Source organism: Narcine bancroftii, chromosome 4, assembly GCF_036971445.1.
Source record: "Narcine bancroftii isolate sNarBan1 chromosome 4, sNarBan1.hap1, whole genome shotgun sequence".
NCBI lineage: Eukaryota > Metazoa > Chordata > Chondrichthyes > Torpediniformes > Narcinidae > Narcine > Narcine bancroftii.
The window spans coordinates 20,098,398-20,123,825 of NC_091472.1; the positions used below are offsets into that span (position 1 = coordinate 20,098,398).

The 25,428-nt window shown below is 40.9% G+C and overlaps 1 protein-coding gene and 1 long non-coding RNA gene across 5 annotated transcripts in view; one reads left to right on the plus strand and one right to left on the minus strand.

Annotated features, from left to right (window-relative positions):
- Positions 1-5,614, plus strand: part of LOC138760376 (uncharacterized) — a 47,552-nt gene extending 41,938 nt beyond the window's left edge. Inside the window, exon 2 of the long non-coding RNA XR_011355570.1 lies at positions 5,372-5,614. This is a non-coding gene — a long non-coding RNA (uncharacterized lncRNA). The remainder of the gene's footprint in view (positions 1-5,371) is intronic.
- The window catches only part of sdccag8 (SHH signaling and ciliogenesis regulator sdccag8), a 497,941-nt gene that overhangs the window by 50,154 nt on the left and 422,359 nt on the right, over positions 1-25,428 (minus strand). The gene's annotated exons all lie outside the window — the stretch shown is intronic.

Sequence of the window (25,428 nt, forward strand, 5' to 3'; positions counted from 1 at the left end):
TATTCCTTGAAGGCAAGAGATCTTTATGCCTTGGCAGAGCATGAGAGCTGAGGATGATGAGTCCTCGTATTTCTCTTGCGCTCTAGCGATCTCCTGTCTTACTTCAGCTTCTTTTTAAGCTGGGGGGTAAAAACCAAGAGTGCACTAAGAGATTCTATTGCAAATTGTGAAGGATTGCAGATTTGTGAAAATCATTGCAATAAATATTAATATATAATACAAACCAGTTTTACAAGATCCCTTTCCATTCAGCTTTTTCTTATTCACTATATCATTCTTGTCTCCATTGGCCTCATGATCACGTAAGTTGAAAAATAATCAAAAACAAATTACTGGTAGTTTTGATTTAGTTGAAATTTCAAAATGTGCATATCCTATCCGATTCAGTTATGCTTTCTCCCTTATTTTTGTTAATGTTATTTGTAAATGCATGTTCATTTTTTTCATTTCTTATCTTTCAACTTCTGCTAATAATACAAAGGCTTTCATTTAAACTTCAGAATATGACTGGAGTTTTACTGGTGCATGAAGGAGAAATGGGGTATGAGTATCAACAGGGGACATTAAAACCAAGGTAAGGGTTGGCAGGAGGGTTGTGTAAAATGTTCAGCAGTTGTAAAAGAAGGTATTACATGAAGAAAGATATTTCCAAAGGTAATCATTTGGAAAAAAATTATGCAGAAATAAAAACATAAGATAGTGCAACTTGCAAACACACAGCAGGACCATCAACATCCATTAAAAGAAATAAAGCAGGTTACGGCAGAACACTTGACATCACTGTTTTTTTTTGTCTGCTGCTGCTCATGTTAAATATATCCAATACTAATATTCAGCTAATAAGGCAATGGAAATGTTTGAATTCGTATGAAGTAGTGTAATCTTAAAGCTTTGATTTAGATTGCAATGTTCAGTCTTACAGTCAAAGGTTTTCAGCTGATTATTGCTGAACGCTTTAAATACAGATCCAAAACCTTGAGTGAAAACACTTAGTAAAAAATATTAATCATCAAAGATCTACAAGCTCTCCTGGCTAACTGTTAGTCCAATCGTGCCATGCTTGCATGTATGATTTTTTTTTGTTTATCCTCTTACAACCTTTAGTTTTTTTTAAGAAGATTTTATTTTTTTCCTTAATGTCAAAAAACACTACTCGGTGCAAAGAACGGCTCAGTATTAAATATGAACTTCCCAATAGCCTTCTCAGAAGGAATACTGGATAGACAAAAGGCTCCTGTTCTCCTCTCAAGGTTAGCTCAGCATGCTAAGTGCTGATTGGTGACAGTACTGAGTCATATAAACTGCCGAGCATTGATCACTGGGCTCTGCTGAATTAGTTGATCACAGCTGATCCTTCATGACAGCTGAGTATGTGTGAATTCCAATTCCCAATCCTAGGCCAGGGATTGTAGGTGAAAATTACGCAGGCACAAATAATACTGACTCACAGTAAGGCATCCGAATTACACTCAGGAACTCTCAAATTTGTTTTCTCCGACAATATATTTGTCAGCCTGACTTTCTGGCTCTTAGGGTAGGGAGAATTGGAGTATCCAAGATGTGCATCTGACCCCAAAATATGGCAGTCTTAGAAGTAATGAGTTCATCTGTGCAATTATACTAGGTGATGTGGTTAGTGTACTGATTATTGCAATACTGTTACAGCAACTAGATGCTGTCTGTAAGGAATTTGTCTGTTCTCCCTGTGTCTATATGGGTTTCCTCTGTGTGCTCTGGTTTCCTCCCACCCTTTAAAACCTTCCAGGGTTGTAGGTAAATTGGGTGTAATCGGACAACACGGGCTTATGGGTTGAAAGTTTGTATGTCAAAATTTTAAATTTAAGTACCACCCACTGTTTGTTGGGGCATCATTTTGTACTGAACCACAATGACTTACTACCTATTGTAGTGTTATGGACCTTGACTATTTTGGTTTTTGACTGAATTTACTGCTGGGGATTTGACAGCTGTAGTAGCGCTAAGCTACCAATAGGGGACTTTGACAGCTGTCCAAAGGACTTAACATGCTGCCAGGGGATTTGACAGCTGTAGTAGCGCTAAGCTACCACTGGGACATTTCGACAGCTGTCAAAGCATGGTAACCACATGCTAGAAGTCCATGGGCTCACAGGAAAGCGAGCCTGCAGCTGCTAACCTCCCACCAATGGGGAAAGCTGGAGGCAGCGCTGGGCAGTTTCAAAAGCCCAGCGCGCTAGTTTTGAGAGAGGTTAGTTGGTGGAATGTGCGGGATTGACCTGTCCCCTTCGAAATAAGAGGACTCATGTGCCAGAAGGGCACTTGTAAACCCTAAGAAGGGCTTTGGAGGGTCACCAGAACATTCAAGACAAGGACTCGCGTGCCAGAAGGCCACTTGTGAACCCTAAAAGTAGGCTTCGGAGGCATGAACCTCGTATAGTGACTATGAAGTTATTGTGGAAATTCCTGGATAAAGGAAGTGAAGGGCAGTGGTAGCCCCATTCGAACCCCAAGGCAGTCTTGTGTTCCCTGACAGATTTGACATGACTGACGTAGAGGTTTTTGGTTTTTGGGAATTTTGGTGCTTTTTGAGGCATTTCAGCCTGGACTGTAATGATCTGGGTTTTTTTCTACATACACTATTGTTGATATAGAGTAGCCATTAAGGCTGGTGTCCAGGTGTTAAATGTATTGAATTAATTCTATTATTGCTAGTTTGGTTAAAAAAATTTGTGTTAAACTTAATTCATTCGTTTGTGTGCCTCTTAACAGTAGGAAAAGAGAGAAGAATTGAGATTAAAAAACAGAAGAATGTAATTTGACAAAATATTGAGTGGTTGATTGAATTGTAGAAATGTCCCTTTAGAACATGGATGAGCAGAAGTTTCTTCATTCGAAGGGAGGGTAGAAGTCATTGCTACAGATGGCTGAGGAGGTCAAGTCATTGGGTATATTTGAAGATGAGGACTGTAGAACAATAAAACTCTCACTGCTGGTCAAAAAGGAGACATTTCTAATGCTGGGGACACTCAGTGGGTCAGGGAGAGAAATGGACAGTCAAGGTTTTAGATCTGAATCCGATTTTCAAGATTTAAATGGGAAGGGAAGATAGGAAGCATAATCTGACCAAAAATCTGCCCGTTCCTCCATCCTTGTATGCTTGCTATCTCCCCTTCCCACTTTAGATGTGAAAAAGGATTGTGATCGGAAACATTGACTGACCGTTTTCCTATACGGATGCTGCCTGTGCTGCTCAGTCCTTCCAGCTTCTCATTGTTTGCTCAAGATTCCAGCATCTTTTGTTTCTCTGGCTTTTCATAATGAGATGGATTCAATCTCATTTCCAGAAGTGAAAATACAGATTATCACAATCTTGTGAATCTCATTAGGAGACCATAACCTTTCATGACTATTTTTAGATGAATACGAGAGCTTATATTATTTTTAAATACAAATATCTGTATAGTTATATTGTTATTCCATAACGAATTTAAATGGCTTTATTTTTCATGAACATATCTTTAAAAACTGCTAATCCTCACATACAGTCATCTTTAAAAAAAATCTTTAAATAATTTCCAAGTAAAAGTGAAAGGTACACATTTTCAATTTTATGCTGCCCATGTCTAATATATCATGTGGTATTCATCACAGCCCTCTGGTTAACCAACAATCATGTGTCCAACTAAACCAGAATGCTTGCTGGCTGCACGAGAGATACTAAACTTAGTCTTGTAACATCTTCAGCTCATGCTGATTCACATGCGATGCTGCCAGAGGTATCTTAACCAGAATCGCTGTCAGCTTAAGGGCTGCTGCCAGCTCTCACTGGGTGGGGTTGAATGTAGAACTGGGTTGAGCCGACGGCTTGCATGGTAAAGCCTCAGCTAGCTGTAGAACACATGTCAGCACCTTCCAGACTTGCAAGCCTGCACAATGCAACACAGGTGATGCTGGAGGTCAGATGGCATCCTCCTGTCTTGCTGTTGGATTCAGCATTGAACACAGCAGTGGTCCTGCAATGCCCTGAGCAGGGGGCCTGGATTTACCTTGTGTCTGACCCCTCTGCTTTATCCCAGTCACAGCTGGTGCATTCAGCAAGGCGTTCTTCACTAAAAAGACCATAAGATATAGGAGCAGAAGTAGGCTATGCAGCCCTTCGGATCCACTGCACCATTCCATCATGAGCTGATCCATTCTCCCACTCAGCCCCACTTTCCATTGCCTGATATTTAGATATCTATCCATCTCTGCCTAAATACATCCAAAGACCTGGCCTCCATAGCTACCCATGGTAGCAAATTCCAGAGGTTCATCACTCTCTGGCTAAGGAAATTCCTCCACATCTCTGTTTTAAATGGACGCCCTTGAATCCTGAAGTTGTGTCCTCTTGTCACAGGCCCCCCTACGATGGGAAACAATTTTGCACTTTCTACTCTGTCCAGGCATTTAACATTCAAAATGATTCTATGAAGTTCCCTTCCATTCTTCTAAACTCCAAGTACAGATCAACAGCTGTCAAACGTTCCTCATATGCTAATGCCTTCATTCCAGGAATCATTCTTGTTAATCTTCTCTGAACCCTCTCCAGTGTCACCCCAACAGTTCTTAAATAAGAAGCCCAAAACTGTAGTCCCTACTCCGTGAGGCCTCACCAGTGCCTTATAAAGCCTCTACACCATATCCCTGCTTTCATATCCTATTCTTCGAGATATGAATGCCAGCATTGCATTCACCTTCTTCACCACAGACTCAACCTGAAGGTTAACATTTAGGGTATCCTACCCATGTTAGTTCTTCACCTGAAATTCCATGGGCTCTCATCTTGTTAAAGCAGCCTCGTGTGCGGCACCTTGTCAAAGGTCTTTTGAAAATCCAAATATACAATATCCATTGAATAGCCTTTGTCCAGTTTGCTTGTGCTTTCCTCAAAAAATTGTTGTAGGTTTGTCAGACAAGATTTTCCCTTATGGAAACTGTTCTGACTTTGACCTATCTGTACAGGTATCCTGTAACCTCATCCTGAAAATTGCCTCCAACAACTTCCCAACCACAGATATTAGGCTAGCAGGTCTATAATCTCCTTTCTGCCTCCCTTTTTAAATAGTGGAGTGACCTTTCCTATTTTACAGTCCTCCAGAACCATGCCAGAATTGATTGTTTCATGCAAGATCATTACCAATGCCTCCACAATCTCTATAGCTGCTTCTTTCAGAACCTGAGGGTATATTCCATCTGGTCTGGGATCTTCCTAAGCATCTTCTCTCTGGTGATTGTGACCACGTTTACCTCTCTTCCCTGACACCGTTGAAACTCCTGGTATACTGCTAATGTCTTTCACAGTGAAGACTGATGCAAAATACTCATTCAGTTCCACTGCCAATTCCTTCTCCAGGTAGCGGCCTGGCACGGAGACGTGAACCGGCTCACAAAATGGCTGAACACGGTGACTGCGTGGACCCGGGGTGGCACTGGCCATCATCCCAGGAGACCTCCCTCATGATGGCAAGACAGCGAGCTGTGGCGGGTACACCGGCCAATCCCAGGTTGGCGCTCTGACAATGCAATGCCCTGACATCAGCGCCTGGGGCCCATATAAATGTGATGGCCAGTGAAATAAACCAGTCTCGACTTCAAAGCTTTGGTGTGCATGTCATTCTTCTCCACACCCGCGTAGTGCGAATGCTACATCAGTGTCATTTTTATCAGTCCTATATCTAGCCAAGTGGTTTTCAACCTTTTTCTTTCCACTCACATACCACTTTAAGTATTCCCTATGCTCTGTGATTAGTAAAGGATTGCTTGTGGTATGTGGGTGGAAAGAAAAAGGTTGAAAACCACTGTTTTAATCGTACCTAATTGACTTGTTATATGCAAGGTTTCATAACTCCAAAGGAAATTGGAGAATGACAATTTTTCTCAAGCAAAATATTTCAGTAACAATTGGATCAAGAGCAGTGATTCTCAACCTTCCCTTCCCGAAAGAGAGAGAGAGAGAGAGAGAGAGAGAGAGAGAAGCAGAGATCACTCTGTGTTTCAGCCAGCAGGAGTAGCTGGAACTGAAACAGGAAAAGCTGGCAAAAAGCCCCAGTGTGGAAGATGGCCTAGTCAAAGCCCTTGTGGTTCATGCAAGAGGAGAGGACTGGCTGTCTAATGTTTCACTTGGAATAAGGGAAACAGAAAGTAACTCTGTGGGGCCCTGAAAGAAAGAGGTTATCATCTGGACAACCCTGACGCGGCAAGTTTTGTCAGCAAGACATTGAGGTGACTGATGGAAGTACATCAGTTGTGGATGTCCTGGAATAATACATCTCTCTCTGAAAACTAACAAGAACCTTCCTGAGCGGTAACCATTTACCTTTCGAGCATCAAAGCCTGGTGAACTTTACACTGTTAAACTCTGTGCACAGTATAAAAATTGCCTGCAACCAGTGAACTTGGAGGAATGAGAAGTGAGATTGGACTGTGAACCAAAGAACTTTTCTGAACTTACACATACATTACATACACATGCGCTTAGAATTAGAAGGGGGTTAAGCTAGGTTAATAATAGATAAGTTAAAGTCTGATTCTGTTTTCATGTTTAAAGATAATTAAAGGCAACTTTTGTTTAAGTAACTATTTGTCTTGGTGAATATCTATCGCTGCTGGTTTATGGATCCTCTGGGTTCGTAACAGTGGAAAGAAAAAGGTCGAGAACCACTGATCCAGCTTCTTTTTTACTCTTAATATAATGACAAAAAGCTTTTAGTATTTTTTATAATTAATTGCTAGCTTCCTTTCAAAGTTCATCTTTTCCTTGCTAATAAGCTTCTTAGTAGCCTCTGTATGCTTTACGAAACTTTCCATTCCTGTCTCTTCCCAATATTTTTTGCTTCCTTGTATGCCCTTTCCTTTGTTTTACTTTAGTTTTAACTTCTCTGATTAGCCACAGTTGTGTCATTTTTCCATTCAAATATTTCTGCTTTTTGAGAATATACCTGTCCTGCACCTTTGTTATTTCTTGCAGAAACTCCTGCCGTTGCTGCTTTGCCGCCCTCCCTGCTGATGTGCCTTTCCAATCAACTTCAGGCAGTTCCTCTCTCATACCTCTGAGGTCCCCCCTTTATCCCACCCGATGCCTCTGATTCCAGTTTCTGTCTCTCAAACTGCAGGGCAAATTTTATCATATTATGCTTATTGCCTCCTAATGGTTCCCTTACCTTCAGCTCCCTTGTCAACTATGATTCATTGCACAATACCCAATCCAGAATTGCAATTCCCCTGGTTGGCTCAGCAACAAGCAGTTCTAAGAAGCCATCCTGAAGGCATTTGATAAATTCCTTCTGTTACGAGCCCAAAGGACCCGAAAACCCAGAGCAATAGATATTCAACATGACAAATAGTTACTTAAACAAAAGTTATTTTTAATTATCTTTAAACATGAAAACAGAATGAAACTTACCACTATTAATTTAACTAACCTAATTTAACCCCTTCCAATTCTAAGCGCACGTGTATGTAATGTGTGTGAAAATTTAAGAAAAGTTCTTTGGTTCACAGTTCAATCTCACTTCTCCTTCTTCCAAGTTCACTGGTTGCAAGCAATTCTTATACTGTGCACAGAATTTAACATGTATAAAGTTCACCAGGCTTTGATGCTCAGGAAGGTTCTTGTTGGTTTGCAGAGAGAGATTTGTTGTTCCAGGATTTCCACAACTGAGGTACCACCATTAGTTACCTCAAGGTCTCGCTGATGAAATTTGCCCCATCAGGGTTCTCCAGATGATAACCTTTTTCTCTAGGCTACCACAGAGATCCTTTCTGATTCCCTTATTCCAAGAGAAACATCAGACATATAGCACTTCCAGCCAGCCGCCACTCTGGAGATTCTGTTTTAGTTCCAACAAGCTTCTCCTGGCTTGTTACAACTTTCTGTGTCACACACATAGTCAAAGACTCCCTTTTGTCTCTCTCTCTATCTGAGATTCAAACTCCCAGCAGCATATCCTTCTCTCTCTCACTTGCAAAACCCCTCCTTCTCCAGCAAACAAAAAGAGTTAGTCTTCTGCTCCCATCTGTTGTTTTAGGTAAACAATAACCTCTCAATGACCTCTGAGTGAGCACTTTGCAGAGAGATCAAAAGCCTTGCAAAAAGGTCCATAAACAGACATCCTGGCTCTGGTTGTTCTTGCAAGACAATAGTCTATTCATTTCATGACATCATTGAAATTAGCACCTCCTTGTGAGATGTGCATAGCATTCCCCATAGTTTCTGTAAAGTCTTTGAATATGAATTCTTCAATATTTCAAATATGATCTGTTTTAAAGTGTGCTTATGTAACCCATTCTAATTTTACCAATTAATCTCCCCAAAACATTCCCAAATATTCAATCACACTTCTGGTTGGGAAGTGACATTGCCAAGTGCCAAGTGAATCAGCCTGCATATTGAAATCCCCCATGTAGCATTGCCCATCTTTCATACCTTCTCTATATCCCTCTGTAGTTTGCACACCTGGCTACTGTTTGGAGGCCTGTATACAACTCCCATCAGGGTCTTTTTACCCTTACAGATTTTTAATTCTACCCACAGGGATTCTGTACCTTCTGGTTCAATTCTCCTCTCTCCAATTATTTAATTCAATTTCTAACCAGCAAAACCACCCCACTCCCTCTGCCTACCTTTCTGTCCTTCCTATACACTGTGTATCCACAGATATTTAATTCCCAGCCATGATCTCCTTTTAGCCATGACTCAGTGATGACCACAATGTCATACCTGCCAACTTTGGTACAGATCAACATTATTTCTCATGCTGCAGGCATTTAAATACGAGACCTTACATTTGCAATTTTGCCACGTTGACTGCCTTTCCTTCCTCAAAATCTTGCTACACAGTGTAGCTTCTGCCCTATTCACTGCCCTCTCATTCTGGTTCCCATCCCCCTTCCAAACTAGTTTAAATACTCCCTAGCAGGTTTTTAAAGTTAATAGCTTCTTTATTTTTTTACTACATTTAATGAATTTAATTTAATAGAAGCAGTTAATGGCCATGTGTATTGATAAAAGTGGGAAAAAAATTGTTTTTGTGTGCTATCCAGGCATCTCAAAAAGTCACCACTCTCTGACACCATTTTGTATTTAAACGTTCACAGATAACCATATGGTAAAAACCAAGTAGCAAGATTAATCATGGAAATGTCAAACTTTATTGAATATTAATGTCCTAATTAATTTAGGTAATTTGAAATTATTTCAATGAATTTAACAGTTTTTAAATCTTTGTTAATGTACTCAAGGACCCCCATCACCCAGGCCATGCCCTCTTCACACTGCTACCATCAGGAAAAAGGTACAGGAGCCTAAAGTCGAGCACAGAAACACAAGGACAGCTTTTTCCCCTGTCATCAGATTTCTGAATGGAAAATAAATCACTGACTTTACCCCTTTTTTTTTACACTATTTATTTCTTTTTGAAATATTTGTACTGCAATATTTCATTGTAATGCTGCCACAAAGCGACCAATTTCATGATGTTTGTGACAATAAATTCTGATTCTGTATGTTTACATTGTTTAACCTAAATGTGTTTAAACTGCTTCTGAACATCAGAGACATGATAGACAGTAAAAAAAAATATATTAGACGGTAAAAGCTGTGATAAGCCCATTAAGGTGGCAAGCTTTATGGCTTGGTCTCCCACTCAGGCCCACAGAACAACTGTGGTATAGATGTTGGCAGGATTCAGGACTGCTAAGTACAATCACGGCCAGCATGAGCTCCAATGTAATACAGCCCAATTTCACACACTTTAACAATGTGTACTAGTTGGCTATTCCTGTATAACATTCTGATCAGCAATATAGGGGAAGTGTGAAGTCTCATCATTCAGTTTGATTTGAAAAACCTGCATCACTTAGGCTTTTGCCATTGATAACACGTATTGTTCTATGGCAATAGTGGACAAGAATGCAGATTTTACACAAACCTGAAGCATTTATGATTTTACACAGCCCTTGCGGGATTTTACCATTATGAAGAGTCTCTGACATAAGGGAATGACCAAAACCTGCAAATCTCAGTTTCAGTCCACCATTTTATACAGCATATTGGCATTGCCGTATGTAAAGAGGTAGGACGTGCAACATCACGGTGTCGACATCGATGCTGAAATATAACATACGTGGGACGTGTTGGGGATGAGCGATAAACAGCTGCCTTTCTAGGGAGCCCAAGGCCCTTCAAAACAAGTTGGTCAGTGAGCTAATGATAACCGCACTTTAACTCTGGTGATAGGTTCGGGAATAAACCAAGAGGTTAATATTTTAAATAGCAGATGCTGCAAGTACAAAAATAGAAATATGCCAGGTCAGGCAGCAACTGCAGAAAGAGAAGGAGAGTTAAGGATTCAGAGTTAACGAATCCTGTTGGAAAGTAATTAAATTAACGCTGTTAACATTCGCAATGAGGAACCTGTCCACCTTTCTGATTTGACTGCAGATTTGCTGGTTATTTATTCCTGGGAATTGCAAGTTCTAAATCTTCATATACTTCGATCAAAGTGGAAAGTAATCTCAATCCGCAGGATCGATACATTGCCAATGCACAGTTGTGCAGTCCCCAAAAGAGACACTCACCCTTTCAGCGTAACTTGGGAGAGACAGACCAACCTTTCAAAAATCAAGGAAAACGAGTCTCCTCAAACTTCAGGCAAGAATCGGGGGAAACGAGTCTCCCCAAACCTCAGAAATGTATAGAATGATTTCCCCTCAAAAAACCAGTGTCATTTTAGCATTTAAGCTTTCGACAATCACCAATTCTCCTGCAGGATAGGCAGATCATAAACACAGACCCGAAAAACTAACTTCAGACGAAAGCAATGCTTCCCTCTCCTTCTTGTCCTGAGATCTGAAGCAAGGGTTCGATCCTCACCTGTCTGATGTCCCAATTAGATGCTCATTAAACTATTAACCAGTTTCTGTTATGATTGAAATTTTATTGAATTCTTTTAAAAAAAAATTCCCAAACCCTTGAGTCAGTATTAAAGTTATGTACATCATAAGTTACAAAACATAAACTTATCCATAAAATAGAAACAACATGGCAGCAAAAAATAACAATATAATATCAGAAAAAATGCTTCACCACTACATCCATCACTATTTCCACCACAACCCACCCCCCCCCACTGCAGGAAACCCAGATATTTGCCCCATTTTTGTCTATTGATGTCCAATTTATCGAACTGTTTGTAAGACATGCGTTCAAACGCTGCCACTTTGTCCATTTCTGTGGACACTCTTGAAATGATGGTTCCCCAAATTCTTCCAACCTCTCAGTATAATTTGTCTTCTTACCATTATACTAGTCAGAATCCAATTTTGAGAGTATTTATCCCCAAATAACCCTGGTGTGTCTCACAAGACAAAGAATCTTGGGCAAAAAGGAATTTGAATACCTGAAACTTCACCAATATTCTTGAATTCTGAAGTCTCCTTTATCTGCCTCACAGTGCTAGCATACAGGGGTAATGAATTTTTAATATTCCCTCTTGGCTGGGCAATGAGCAGTGGCATTCAAGACAAACTCCCAACAAATGAAATGCGTGTCCACTTGTCAATCCATAACTATTACAGCTTACACAAAATGCAATTAAACACATCAACATAATGGTTACCTAATGACGCTATCTAAAGAGGTGGGACTGCGTCGAAGTTGACTGTGATGTCGTACGCATTATCCCAGTTGGTCCTGGAATATTTGCAGTGCAATTTACACTGCAGGCATTCTGGGAAAATGACAAGTGGTCTAGGCAAAAAAAAAAGTCGGAACTAGAATGGCACCATCATTCCGGTTCTGAGCTTTTTACACAAAATGGAATAATTTCCCAGAAAGCAGTGACTATTTCTCTCGGAGAATTCTCCTGAGACTCTCCAAAAATTTCTGTTTTTATATTTTATCTTAGTTGTATGTAAAAATCATTAAATTATTTATTATCAGGTGTCTCTGTTTGACCTATTAGCTTTTATTTAAGCAACTTCCACACATTGCTACCACATCAGTACTTTGACTTTCTTCTGAGAGAGTGAATGTGAATAGGTGAGTACATAAAATTTTATCTTAGTACTTAGTCATTATTACACGCATAACATGATAGAAAATATAGAGACACAGATTTACTTCCATCACGGATATCATTATAAAATAAGAACATAAGAGATAGGAGCAGGAGTCGGCCATCTGGCCTATTGAAACTGCTGTGCCATTCAATTAGGGCAACCTTTTACCATGCGTGGCCCGGATGGTTTGTCAGTGGTTGAACGGCAGGCTGCATGCATGCTACCACAAATGAAATAAAGTTAGTGAAGACGTTCAAATTATATCAAGAGTTAGTCATTAAAATGACATAATAAAAAATGATAAAAGTCATAAAGGAGAAAAGTTAGTTACAATGAAAACAAAATAACCAACCCCAAAACAGAGAGCAGTGAGAGGGGGAGAATGGCACATAAAGAGAGGGTTAGCCTCACTCAGAGAGAGTGGGGGCTTTCACGCAGAGAGAGGGGCTGTCACAAAGAGAGGATGAGCCACACACAGAGAAAAGAAGTGACAGAGAGAGAGAGAGAGAGAGAGAGAGAGAGAGAGAGAGAGAGGAGAGAGAGAGAGAGAGAGAGAGAGAGGAAGGAGTACCATGCACAGATAAGTTGAATAAGTTGAAAGCGCATTACAGAAAGAGGTGGGGTTGGATGATGGGTCTCATGCAAAGGAGAAGGCTCTCACCTCACAGACAACAGGATAATGCCACTGTGAGAGGGGGGAGAACAGTACCGAGGAGGGGGGGTGAGAACATCACGGTGGAGGGGGTCAAGCAGAGGGTGAGGGGGAGTCTCTAGTGTAGAGGGTGGGGAAGCTTATCCACAACAGATTGGGGGTAGGGGTCTCCAACTAAGAGAGTGGGAGCCTCCAATGCAGAGACCGGGGGAGCTGTGCACTGAAGTGGGGCTTACATGCAGAATGGAGGCAGCCATGCACAGAGGGTGGAGCCTCACACTGGTGGGGGGGGGGAGGGAGCTGCGCAACAAGCCGAATAAATGTGGGTTGTAGGCTAGATCTGGCCCACAGGGTGTAGGTTGCCCACCCCGAATTAGATCTTGTCTGATCTGACCATGGCCGCTTCCCAGCGCCCGGAACCGGAGGCCTTGGGCCTGACCTCGCCAGGACCATTGCCCACTCCCCCTCCCTGCCGCAGGCCGACCCACGACTCACGGTGACGGGGCCGCTGATCCCCCGAGATGCCGCCCTGCAGCGAGAGCCGATGCCCCCGCACTGTCGTGTCCCCCCGCCCGCCCCCCCACCGCAGCGCGGCCTGGCCGGTGTCAGGGGAAGCCAAGACTGCTTCCCAGCGCCCGGAACCAGAAGCCTTGGGCCTGATCTCGCCAGGATCGTTGCCCACTCCCCCTCCCTGCCGCAGGCCGACCCGCGACTCACGGTGACGGGGCCGCTGATCTGCCGAGATGCCACCCTGCAGCGAGAGCCGATGCCCCCGCACTGTCGTTGTCCAACCCGATCGCCCGCAAACCCCGCCCTCCCGCACACAGGCCTGAGTAAGGATTATGAACTTTAATCTCAGGATAAAACGATCTTCCAATAGTTTCATGTCACAGTGATAAATATATTCCTGGTTAAAAATGGTCCTGCACCTGGATACAAGCTCATTAGGCATAAAACTTGAAAAGTGTGTAAATCAAAGGATATCTGTACCAATGGAAAAAGGGCATGGCAAATAACCCTGCTAGAGTTCATGCCCACAATCAGTCACCCACTTGATTGTTTCAGGAATCATGTTATTCTCCCACATTCTCAATAGCCCTCAGATTTTACTATTCGACAGCACACTAGCAACATTTGACAAACCCTCTATAGAGAAATATTATTTATTGAATATTTTATTTCTCATTTGTTAATGCTTCTGGAAAGAGTTTATCCAAAACTATTATTAAACATTTATTTTAATAAGAAAAGTTTAACATTAGATATGTTGAAAGAAGAGAAAACATGCAGATGTTGTTGAAAATTTTCAATAAATATTTAGTTCGGCCCTCGACTTAGTCCAAGTTTTTAATTTTGGCCCTCCGTGAATTTGAGTTTGACACCCCTGCTTTAAAGAATATCTACAAGGACTTCACAAGTAGGTGTTAATTTGACCTGCTGTATAGTAAAAGATTATAGTTTTTGAAAGCAATAGATGAATGAACTCAGATTAGGTCCAGTGCTGCAGTCTGCGTAGTTTGCTGTTCTAAGAGAGTTATGTGGTTTTCTGAGTGAGTGAGAGACAATAGACAATAGACAATAGGAGCTGGAGTAGGCCCTTCGGCCTGTCGAGCCAGCACCGCCATTTTACAGATCATGGCTGATCACTACCATCAGTACCCCTTTCCAGCCTTATCCCAGAGAGAGAGAGAGAGAGAGAGAGAGAGAGAGAGAGAGAGAGAGAGAGAGAGAGAGAGAGAGAGAGAGAATTCAGTTCTACAGTTCAGCACAAGCTGGCAAACTTGTGGAAAAACCCTACTTTCAAGATGGGTTGTGAGTTCTTAGTTCAGCCTGGTGAAAGCCCTTGTGGTCCATACAAGAGGAGGTGGCTGGCTGTATAATGTTTCATTTGAAATAAAGGAAATAGAAAAGGAACTCTGTGGTGACCTGAAAGAAAGAGATTATCATCGTGAAAACCCTGATGGGGCAAGTTTCTTCAGCAAGACACTGACGTGGCTGATCGGAAGGAATCAGTTTGTGTCCAACGAGCAACAAATCTCTCTCTGAAAACTGACAAGAACCTTCCTGAATGGTAACCATTTACCTTTCAAGCACCAAAGCCTGGTGAACTTTATAAGTGTTAAATTCTATGCACAGTATAAGAATTGCCTGCAACCAGTGAACTTGGAGGAGTGAGAAGTGAGATTGGACTGTGAATTAAAGAACTTTTCTGAACTTACACACACATTACATACACAGGCGCTTAGAATTAGAAGGGGGTTAAGTTAAATAGTAATAAGTTGAAGTGTGATTCTGTTTTCATGTTTAAAGATAATTAAAAGCAACTTTTGTTTTAAGTAACCATTTGTCTTGGTGAATATTTTTTGCTGCAGGGTTTTGGGATCCTCTGGGCATATAACACAACACATCACATGTCTACAATGGATGGGTGGTCAGAGCCTTTGTTGGACCTGGCTATGTTTACTACTTTCTGTATCCTTCTGTGTTGGTGGTCACTTGAATGATCAAACCAGGCTATATTCTGACCTTTTCCACCTCTGTCTCATCAATACAGACAGATGTATAGTCACTCGGCCTCTCCTTTCTAAAATCACCAATCAGCTTCATTGGTCTTGGTGCTGTTGACAGCAAGATTCAAGATTCAATTTATTATCATGTAATAAAGACAGTGCAATATTACACAAATTTATTTTCGTCTGCCAAAAGTCAGACAGATTCTCCTTAGACAGAAATTGCTTGAAATGCCTCTTACAGTCAATATGCTTCCGCGGCCCCTGCAGCCACACAGAGTGCAGTCAAAACCATCAGCTGGATGAGCTCCAAATCCGAACCTCCAACATGATCAGGAACCCGTCAGCGGCCTTGGCACCCTCTCGCATCCCTGTTCTGATACCTAGTACCCCTTCAGCAAGTTCATGAGCTGGCCTCCAGCAGTCCGCAGGCTGGTGTGAATCCCTCGACCTCAGTCGCCAGTCGCCCACAGCCTGCTGACCTTGGGTCACCAACTGCCTGTCGCCTGTGCATTTCTTTAACTGCAGAACTTCTCAATGGTCCACCGCTGTGCTTCTCCTTCTCAAAAGGGGGTTATTCTCCTCACTTTCTGGTGCCCTGCAGTCCTCTGCTTCCCCAGAGTCTGCAACCCCTCGTGGCTGCTGCCGATCAGAGATACTGCCATCTTGGATGCAAAACCCACGGTCGCAGTGTCTTTAAATAAATCTACTGTCAGCTCCATTTACAGGCCTTTTAAAGCCTGTACAGGTGGGTGGTTAGACCCCCATGGGAGTGCTGTGACTCTGCTCCTTGCTCTCTGCTGGTCCACACCAGTGGAAGCTCTGGAAGAGCCGCCACCCCATTCCAAGATTGTTGTTCTGGCACCAACCATTCAGCCAGGTTTTCAATCTCCATCCTGTGAAGGGCCAAGAGTAGATGACAAACTTGGTTCAATTTGCCTTTGATTTATCTTAATGTTAATAGATAAAATAAGGAAATAAAAATGATATGAGCATTACCATTATAGCATTCCAGTAGTCTGTGTGCTTTACTGGGTCACTTCTTACCATCATCTGAAGGAGAGCCTGTGTGGAGTCCAGGAAGAGTGAGAAATGAGGCCGCTGCCTTGCAGCAGGAGTTGATTAAGGCTGTCACAGAACTAGAAGGGAAGTATAAGCTTGGCAAGTAATTGATTACATTCATTAGCACAGATCACTCAGAAGCTCCATTTTTGGCCAACATGGGCATAATATCCCAAATGGTCTCTTTCTGTGCTATACTATGCTATGCATTGCATTATTCTCCATAATTCTGCCTTAAAAATTTGGATCTTCTTAAATTAAAATATCAGATTTATCCTTACTGGAAACTAACTGACAGTCACATATAGAGAAACAAATTAGCTATGTGGAGACACAAAACAAATGCTGAAATCTGTGGCAAATAACTTCAAATTTCAGGTAACCTTCAGCTCCTATGTTTCCCTCCATTCTTCAAAGAACACCCCACTCTTTGTGGTCCCCTTCCCACTATCAACCTCAACCCTTCCTGATCTTCCTCCCCCTCCTGATTCCACCCAGTTCATTAAATTCACCGTATCCACCTGGTTTCATCTGGTCCCATCTCCTTTGATAGTTCCCATTATCACCTCCTTTCCATTAGATTGCAGCACTGGTAGCCTTTGCACCTGCTTATTATCCTCCACCAGCTCTCTCCAACCCTCCCTGTCTCATCTTGCTCCATCCTTCCCCTTTTACTCTTTTCCCTCTCATTATTTCTCAGACACATCATCTGTCTTTATCTCCCAACTCCATTCATCACCCTCCTTATGTGTCTGTCACTCTCCACCACACCCTGGTTCCTCAATCCCCTACTGGCCCCTGTCTCATCCTTTCCACCTTTCTCTTCATTATATTGGGTATCTCACCCCCCTCCCCATCACACTCAGACTTGAAGGGTATCAACCTGAAACATTCTTGGCCCAATGAGGAGTGGTTTCCTGAGCAGTCTGCCCAGGTCATCTGGTGGAATGCCTCATCGTGGATGCTCATGAACAAGCACCAGGACTTGAAGATTGGCAATATATCTTTGTCTCCTATAGATGTTGAAAAGACCAACTGAGTTTCTCCAGCATTTCAGTATTTTTATTACAAGCACCAGGACTTGGCCTGGTGGGCAGTGAGATGCGACCTTTTGGTCCAATACTTCTTGCACAACAGGAACATCATCCATAATACATTTGATATGACTGCGGTGGAGCACAGACAGTGGCCCAGTTCATTGCAGAATACAGATTCACTAAGAGTGTGTGGAGAAGGATGCAAGAGTCCTGGTCACGGTTCAGGTCAAGTCACCTTTATTTATCATTCAAACCTTGCATTACATGGTAAAGATGAGATAGCATTTCTCCAGGACCACGGAGTGGATTTACATAAATGGAAGTTAAAATATTAAGACATATAAAATAAAAATCCACAGTACACTATCCACATATGTTCTGGGAATTCAGGAACCTGATGCTTAGGGGAAGAAACTGTTGCCCAATCTGGATGTAAGAGCCGGAGTGCTACAATACCTCCTACCAGATGGCAAAAGGGAGAAAAGTTTACATTAGGGGTGTGTGAAGTCTTTCACAATGTTCATTGCTTTCCGCATGCATCATGTATTGTAGATGTTCATCATGGTAAGGAAGAGAACCCCCAATGATCTTTTCTCCTGACTTCACTATCCTCTGCAGGGTTTTGCAGTCCGAGGTGGTTCAGCTTCCAAACCAGGTGGTGATGCAATTGCTCATAATGATTTCAATACATCTTCTGTAGATGTAGTGAGGATGGAGGGTGGGAGATGAACTTTCCTCAGCCTTCACAGGAAATAGAGTTGCTGCTGGGCTTTCTTGGCTATGGAGTTGTTGATAAGGGACCAGGTGATATTCTCCATCAAGTGCACATCAAGGAACTTGATACTCTTGATGACCTCAACATCCCCAGCAGCAGCATTTCAAAGGACTCTCTGATTTATGGGATGTTCCCAGGGTCGCACACAGAGTCAGACATCCAAAACTGCTAGAAGACCATCAACTCGGTAAAAGCTGCCATTTGGTCAGCCTGAAATGTGTTGGTCTTTCAGCCCATGGTGAGGGAATGCTGTCGACTGGCACATTTCAGGCTGCAGGAGTACATGTTGAGAGATGCACTGAGGTTTAGCGCAGCCAGTGCAAGGGTGCTGTTGGGAAGGAGAGGTGTATAGTCAAGAGCAGGGGTCCCTAAAAATTTTAGACCATCGATCTATCTATCTGTAGTTTTCTCCAAAAGGCCACAATTAAACTTGAGCAATCCTTATTTTCTCCAAGGACAAATAACCAACATTTTAGGCTTCTTTGTCAGGGTTGTAACTCTCAAGCTGCCTCCATTAAACCAATGATTGAAGGTATCTGCCACCTATCGCCCCTTTTGTCTTATCCACTCATCCCCCCCCCCCACTTTCTCTTTTCTTTTTAAACTATTTTTATTGCTTACCATATAAAACCTACATACAAAGTCATTTAATATAACAAACAAGTCATATCACAAATTAAATATAAATCACATACCTATCAATAATTATTTAAAACATCAAATTCTATCAATATGGTAATTAACTGTTTATCTTTTTATCATAATATAAGACTAAATTAAACCATCTGTCATAATTAATGATATGACCCATTACATCCATATTTAAACCCATATTTAACCAATTAATCTAAAAAAGATAAAAAGAAAACAAACAAATTGCTAAACATAGTCTAACACCGCCCTCAAATCAAGATTAACGTAAAAAGATGGATCAAATAGCGACCTCCAGACACCAGACAGAGAATCTCCGGAGCATCCAAACTTCTTAAACCTTCCAATTATGATAGTAATCTATGAATTGGCCCCACATCTTGTCAAAATTAAACTTTGCATCCTTAATGTTATATCTAATCCCACTTTCTTTACAACTTAAAATTATTTATTTCTCATTTCCATAGTTCTTGTGCAGATTCTTAACCTGAAATGCTAACAGCGTTTCTCTTTCTGCAGATGATGTGTGACCTGCTTAGTGTTTCCAAGATATTCCTTTCTTATTTCAGATTTCCAGCATCTGCAGTTTATTTGATTTTCATTTCCATCTTAGATCTTTGCAAATTTAAATGTCATACATCAAAGCAGCAATCAATAACTCAAAGTGCCACAAAGCAGCAAATAGAGGTCAAGCCTTAAAAGAGCAAAAATCCATATGTATAGCTGAAGGAAAATAAATAAAGTTCTATTCCACAATAAAATATACCCTTTAACTTACAATAAGTAGTGCAAGAGCTACTGCCTCACTGTACCAGAGACACAGATTCAAACATAAGCTCAGGTGCAGTTTAAGTGGAGTTTTAATGTTTTGAGATCACACAGGCTTTTAAAGCTTAAAAAATGAATTTAACTCTTTTTAGTTTCCTGTGCCCAGAATTGTTCATGTATAAATATGTATTGCGTTTGTTCTTCACATTATCAGCTTTCTTTATCAAAGTAATTAAAGTGACTACTAATTAACCATTAACATGAATGATAGTGATGTATTGAAGGGAACGGATATACAACTGGTCACAAGAACATATGGCATGTCTCCTACACAGCAACCATCAGCAATACCTTCACACCTTGCTAAATCAAATTATCACATGAAAATAAACTGCTTTCTGTGGATGCTGATAGCCATTCTTTACAAATCAGCTACCTCGCAAGGATAATGGCATTTGGAGGGGAAAGTCAGAGTTGCTTTAAAACAAGTCACTGTTAAATTTATCAAACAAATTGTCATGACTGCATCAACAGCTAAATCCAATTAAGATGAATATTCAGAGCTAAAAGAAAGAAAGTGCAGATGAAGAAATTAACAACTTGCATATATACAAAATATCTTTAACATAATAAAATATCCCGAGGCCCTGAACATGAGTATTAATAAACAAAATTTGACATCCAGCCACAGATGGAGATATTGGGACAGATGGTCCAAAATTAGATAAAGAATATTCAAGGAGTAGTGTAAAGGAAGCGAGCGAGGCTTAGAGGACTTCCAAATCATGAGGTCCAGAGAACTGGGGACATAGTCACCATTACTGGTGCATTAGAATATGGGTCAAAATCGAGTGCAGAATTGGAAAACAAAGTGAATTTGAAAGCTTGAAGGACTTACAATAATTAACAATAAGGCAATTGGTTTGATAATGGGGAATTGTAAACCTAGAGGATGTAGTGGGCCAGGGATAAAAGAGTTAAACAACCTGTGGAACAAGATCTGAAAGTGAACCAACTGATACCCCAATTTGACTGTATTGCTTTTAGCAACAATTAGGAAATATATAAGAAAGGGTTAGCTTGAAACATCAGTATATGAATTTCTGCTTAAATTGAACTTTCAGTTCTGAGTTGAAGTTTAATTGTTGGGGCATGGATTCTTAAGGTCTCCATATCTCACCAGTGAAACTCTAATCGGTTCGAGTGCCAATGGACAAGACATCAGAAGCTAACAATGAACTCTTATAGTAACTATTGAACCTTTACAGCTGGTTTGCTGTATTACTCTGTTGTTGGAGAGTTGTTATTTCCTTTGTGAAGAAAACCTTGAAAACAACAGCGTTAAACACCTTGTTCAAAGTCTACACTTTGCATGCACCTACTTACTTACTGTGTTTAACAAATTTTCACCAAGACTTGGAAATGGTAGCTCTTGAGCAACGCTATGGAAAACAGGGGATTGGCTAGTCTCGCTAGATCCTCAGTATAACAGCCTCCAGACACAAGAGAGAGGGATGCATGATAGAAATGAGTTCTGGACTTTCCTTAATAAATCCTGATCTTGTTGGAAACACATAGATGTTCATAATGTGTAACAGGTCTTCAACCTCAAGAAGATATTTGTATGTCTTGTCTTTGGCTTGGCTTCGCGGACGAAGATTTGTGGAGGGGGTAAAAAGTCCACGTCAGCTGCAGGCTCGTTTGTGGCTGACAAGTCCGATGCGGGACAGGCAGACACGATTGCAGCGGTATGTGCAAGGCAGGTAACCGCGTGATACCTTCAGCATGAGCCAGCTCCAAACTCACCAATGTCCCCAGACAACAGCTGACAGATAAGGACAAACCTTACCATCTTAAAAATATGGTTCAACAACTCAGAGAAGATGCCTAAGAATGCCATAATTGGGCCACCTTTCCAACCAAAAACTACAACTCACTGGAATACTGAAAATGTGCTTTATTTTATTGTACTGCCATTCTTATGCATAGACCAGTCGCAAATAGTGGTGTACTCCACAAATGCGGCTGTGAAGTTTGGACACAGATGTGTCAGAAGATAAAGGTTCTTCAGACAATAAGCAGTTGGAAGAAGATCGTACAGAAAGTGCTGGAGAAACAGCTGACGTTTGGCATGTGCCAATAGGTGTGAAGCGCATTTAGCTTCCAGCCATGGAAGCAAAATCTCAATTCTCGATACCAAGGTCCCTTGAAATCATAGGGCTAAATTTTATGTTTCATTGTTGTGTTCACTTTAGTAGGGAAACAGAAATAAATATAAAACAAAGATCAAATTACAGATGCCTAGATGTTAACATGAATGAGAATCAAACTGATTACAGAAATAAATGATAAAGTGAGGCTATGGGAAAAGACTGGAAGTAAAGATAAAAAGAAACCCCAAAATATCCTACAGGAAAAGTTTGTAAAAGGAGAAAGAGGAGCCTTGAGACTCATAAAGGAAATGTACTCATGGAGGCAGAGATCTTAAATTAGTACTTTATTTCAGCAAAGAAGATGATGCCTGCTGGAGTCTCAACAAGGAAGATATAATTGAGATTCTGGATGAGCTAAAAGTTGCTTAAGGGAAAGTCCTAGGATAGGACACAGAACATAGGAACCGGCCCTTCGGGCCAGCATGTCTGTGCCAACGTAAACTAAACCCATCTACCTGTACATGGTCAGTCTCCTTATATCTTTGCTGCTCATGTGTTTCTATAAAAATGTCTTTCAACTTATCTGCTTCCACCACCTTCCTTGGTAGCACGTTCCCGGAACCTACCACATCCTGTAAAAACTTTCCTTCTGTGGTGCAATCACTGTATTGTATGTATTGTATGAGCTGGCCCGCCCCCTGATCTGTGACTCCTCCCTCCCAGAAATTCCTATAAACGCTGTTATGCTCAAACCCCTCACTCAGTACCTGTGTTGGAAGTGGGCCAGCAATATGTGAGATGTGTTGATATCTTAAGGTGATGAAAGCCTATTAATCACAACTCTCTGTCTAATGTGGTTGATCGATAGGGCTACACTTTGCAAATTTCCCCTCTCACCCTAGAGCTATGCCCTCTGGTATTTGATATTTGTACCCTAGTAAAAAGATTCTATCTATCCTAACTATGTCTCTCAAAATTTTATGTTGCCCCTCACCCTCTGATGTTCCAGAGAACAACCTGAGTTTCTCCAACATCTCCTTCTAGCTAATGCACTCTTCTGCATCCCTTTAAAAGCCTCCACATTCTTCCTATAATGTTGTAACCTGAACTGCACACAATACTCCAAATGTGGCCGAGTCAATGCCCCGACTAATCCCTTCTTTACTATTTTCAGGCAGCTATTGTCTTAAACCCCAAAATTCCTCTGTACATCAGTGCTCCTGGGTATCCTGCTATTTACTGTATACTTTCCTCTTGCATTTGACCTCCAAAAATATAAAACCTCACACTTTCCCAGATTAAACTCCAACTGCCCAAATTTCCAATTGATCTAATATACAGCTGTATCCTTTTGACAACCTTCTTTGCTATCCATATCTCTGCAATCTCAAGATTCAAGATCAAGATTCCTTTTAATGTCACGTAATGATAGAAAAAAATGTAATATACATGAAATTCACTGTTGTCTACCACAAGACAAACAAAGAACCTAAATAAGAAACTAAAGTGAAAAAATAAAGATTTTCTGGTCCAAATAAGCTGCATCTAAGTTGCTGAGTGAAGAATAAAGAAAATTGCAGAGGCCCGGTCATTGTCTTCTAAACATTGAGTGCATAAGCACTGGGAAACTGCAAATGTTTACCCTCGTTCAAAAAATTGTGTAGTGTAACCCAATGACCCAAACCAATTTGTTCCACTTACAATGAACCTAATAGGGATTTTTGATGAAGTATCAGATGGAAATGCAGCTAATATAAACCCCTTTCACACTTGTGTCCCACTAAATCAACCATTCAGTGTTCCGGGATAGGAATGGGAGTTTGGCTTTTCACACTTGACCCCCTCCTAACAGGGACAGTGAACACTTTCACACTTGCAAGGAGTCATCTCGAGGGTTAGAACTGTTCTACCATCTACTGGTGACTTCATGACACATCGAGCGATGGTGGACCTGCCCTAAATCCTGATCAATGTATTATGATTTGAACAAAATTCATCACGCCTAATTATAACATAATTAAGCTTTATGCACAGCTCAGTATGAGCCCTTCAGCCCCAGTTGTTGTTGTGCTGACCTATATAAATCTTTATAAGTGACTGTGGGAAAGTGCTAGCAATAAGTAGCAATAGTGGACAATTTTTAAATAACGTGGGAAAGTTGGTAGCGCTCTAGCGCACAATTTATAAAGACTCTGGGTAAAAGCGATGGCGGACCTGCCCTTCCAGAATTTTGTGCAACCTATTGGGTGCACAGCTTCATGCACAGAACACTCATGGAGGGGTTTCTCTGCTGTACAGCATTCTGGGAAGTCAGGTCCCCAATTGGTTTTTCCCATGGTCTTTATAAATTGTGCACCATCGCACTACAAAATTTCCCACGTTGTTTAAAAATTGTCTACTATTGCTATTTATTTCCTCTCTCTCCTGTTGCAACTTTCCCACAGCAAATTTTATACCTTCATTTTAATCTTTTCTTCCTTCACATTCCTGCACTCATGCAAAAACTTGGGCCTTTTCAATTCTACAATACAATTACCCATTCTACACTTCCCTAATTGCAACACCGGCGTCTACAGATGTCAATCCCCGACGTGAGATGATGTTATCTGACACAGGCGTTGAGAAGATTTTCCTTTCACACAAGACATTTTAAAGGCAGATTGGCGGTTAATTCCTGGGACCAATTCCAAGTGTGAAAGGGGCTACAGTTAATATGGACTTCCATAGGCATTTAATAAGGTATCATTTATGGATGTTAAAGTCTGAAGGCACTGAGCAGCATGGATAGAAATTTGCTAATCAATGGGATGCAAAGTAGAAGCAAAAGATTGCTTTCAAACTGAAGGCAAGTTCCCCAGGGGTTAATATTGAGTCAATGGTTTTTTTTTTAAATGGTAAGAATTTGGACTGTGTATACATGGCATAATTTTTAAATCTCCATGTGACCTAAAACTTGGATATACATTGAATTGACAGGAGGTTTGTAATAGGTTGTGAAGGTTATAATCTTGTGTTTGTGATTTGTGGTTATTTTATGACTTTCCCTTGAAGAAAGATGGTTGTTTTGTACAGTTCCTATTAGTTACTCTGACGTCCATATGTCGTAATATCAGAGTGGACGAGGAACTCGTTATCATTCTCGGAATAACTATGGAAGGAGAGTAGGTCCATTCAAGAAACTTTTCTTTGAATCATTATTATTCATCATTAATTTATTATCATTTTAATGTATTTGATATTTGTTTGAAGTTGGGTATCATTATCCTGCATTGTTTTACTCATTGTTATTATGTGTGAAGCAATGAACATGTTTATTTGCTTTTATCAACAAAAACTTTAAGCTAATTACAAAGTTTGATTTATTTGGATAAGGTGCAATTCGGAATATTGTTGCTTACTTCCCTTGAGGATGACATTTTTTGAAAGTAGGACGTATTAAAAGGAGGGAAGTGTCTACATAGGTTGGGAGACTGAGAGGATGTGTGGCAGGTGGAATTTGATGATAATAATGCAAGATTACATTTTTGTAACAATGAGAAGAAACAAGTTAAACTAGAAGACAAAGTTCTAAAATGGTTACATTAACACAGTGATTCGGGAGTAAATGTACACAGTTCATTTTAAGCAGTAAAGTTGATGGTGGTTAGAAAGCATTCTGGACTTAGAATATAAGGGCAAAAATCTTTATAAAATAACTGGAGTATTTTGTCCAGTTCTGGATGCGAGAATTCAGGAAATATAA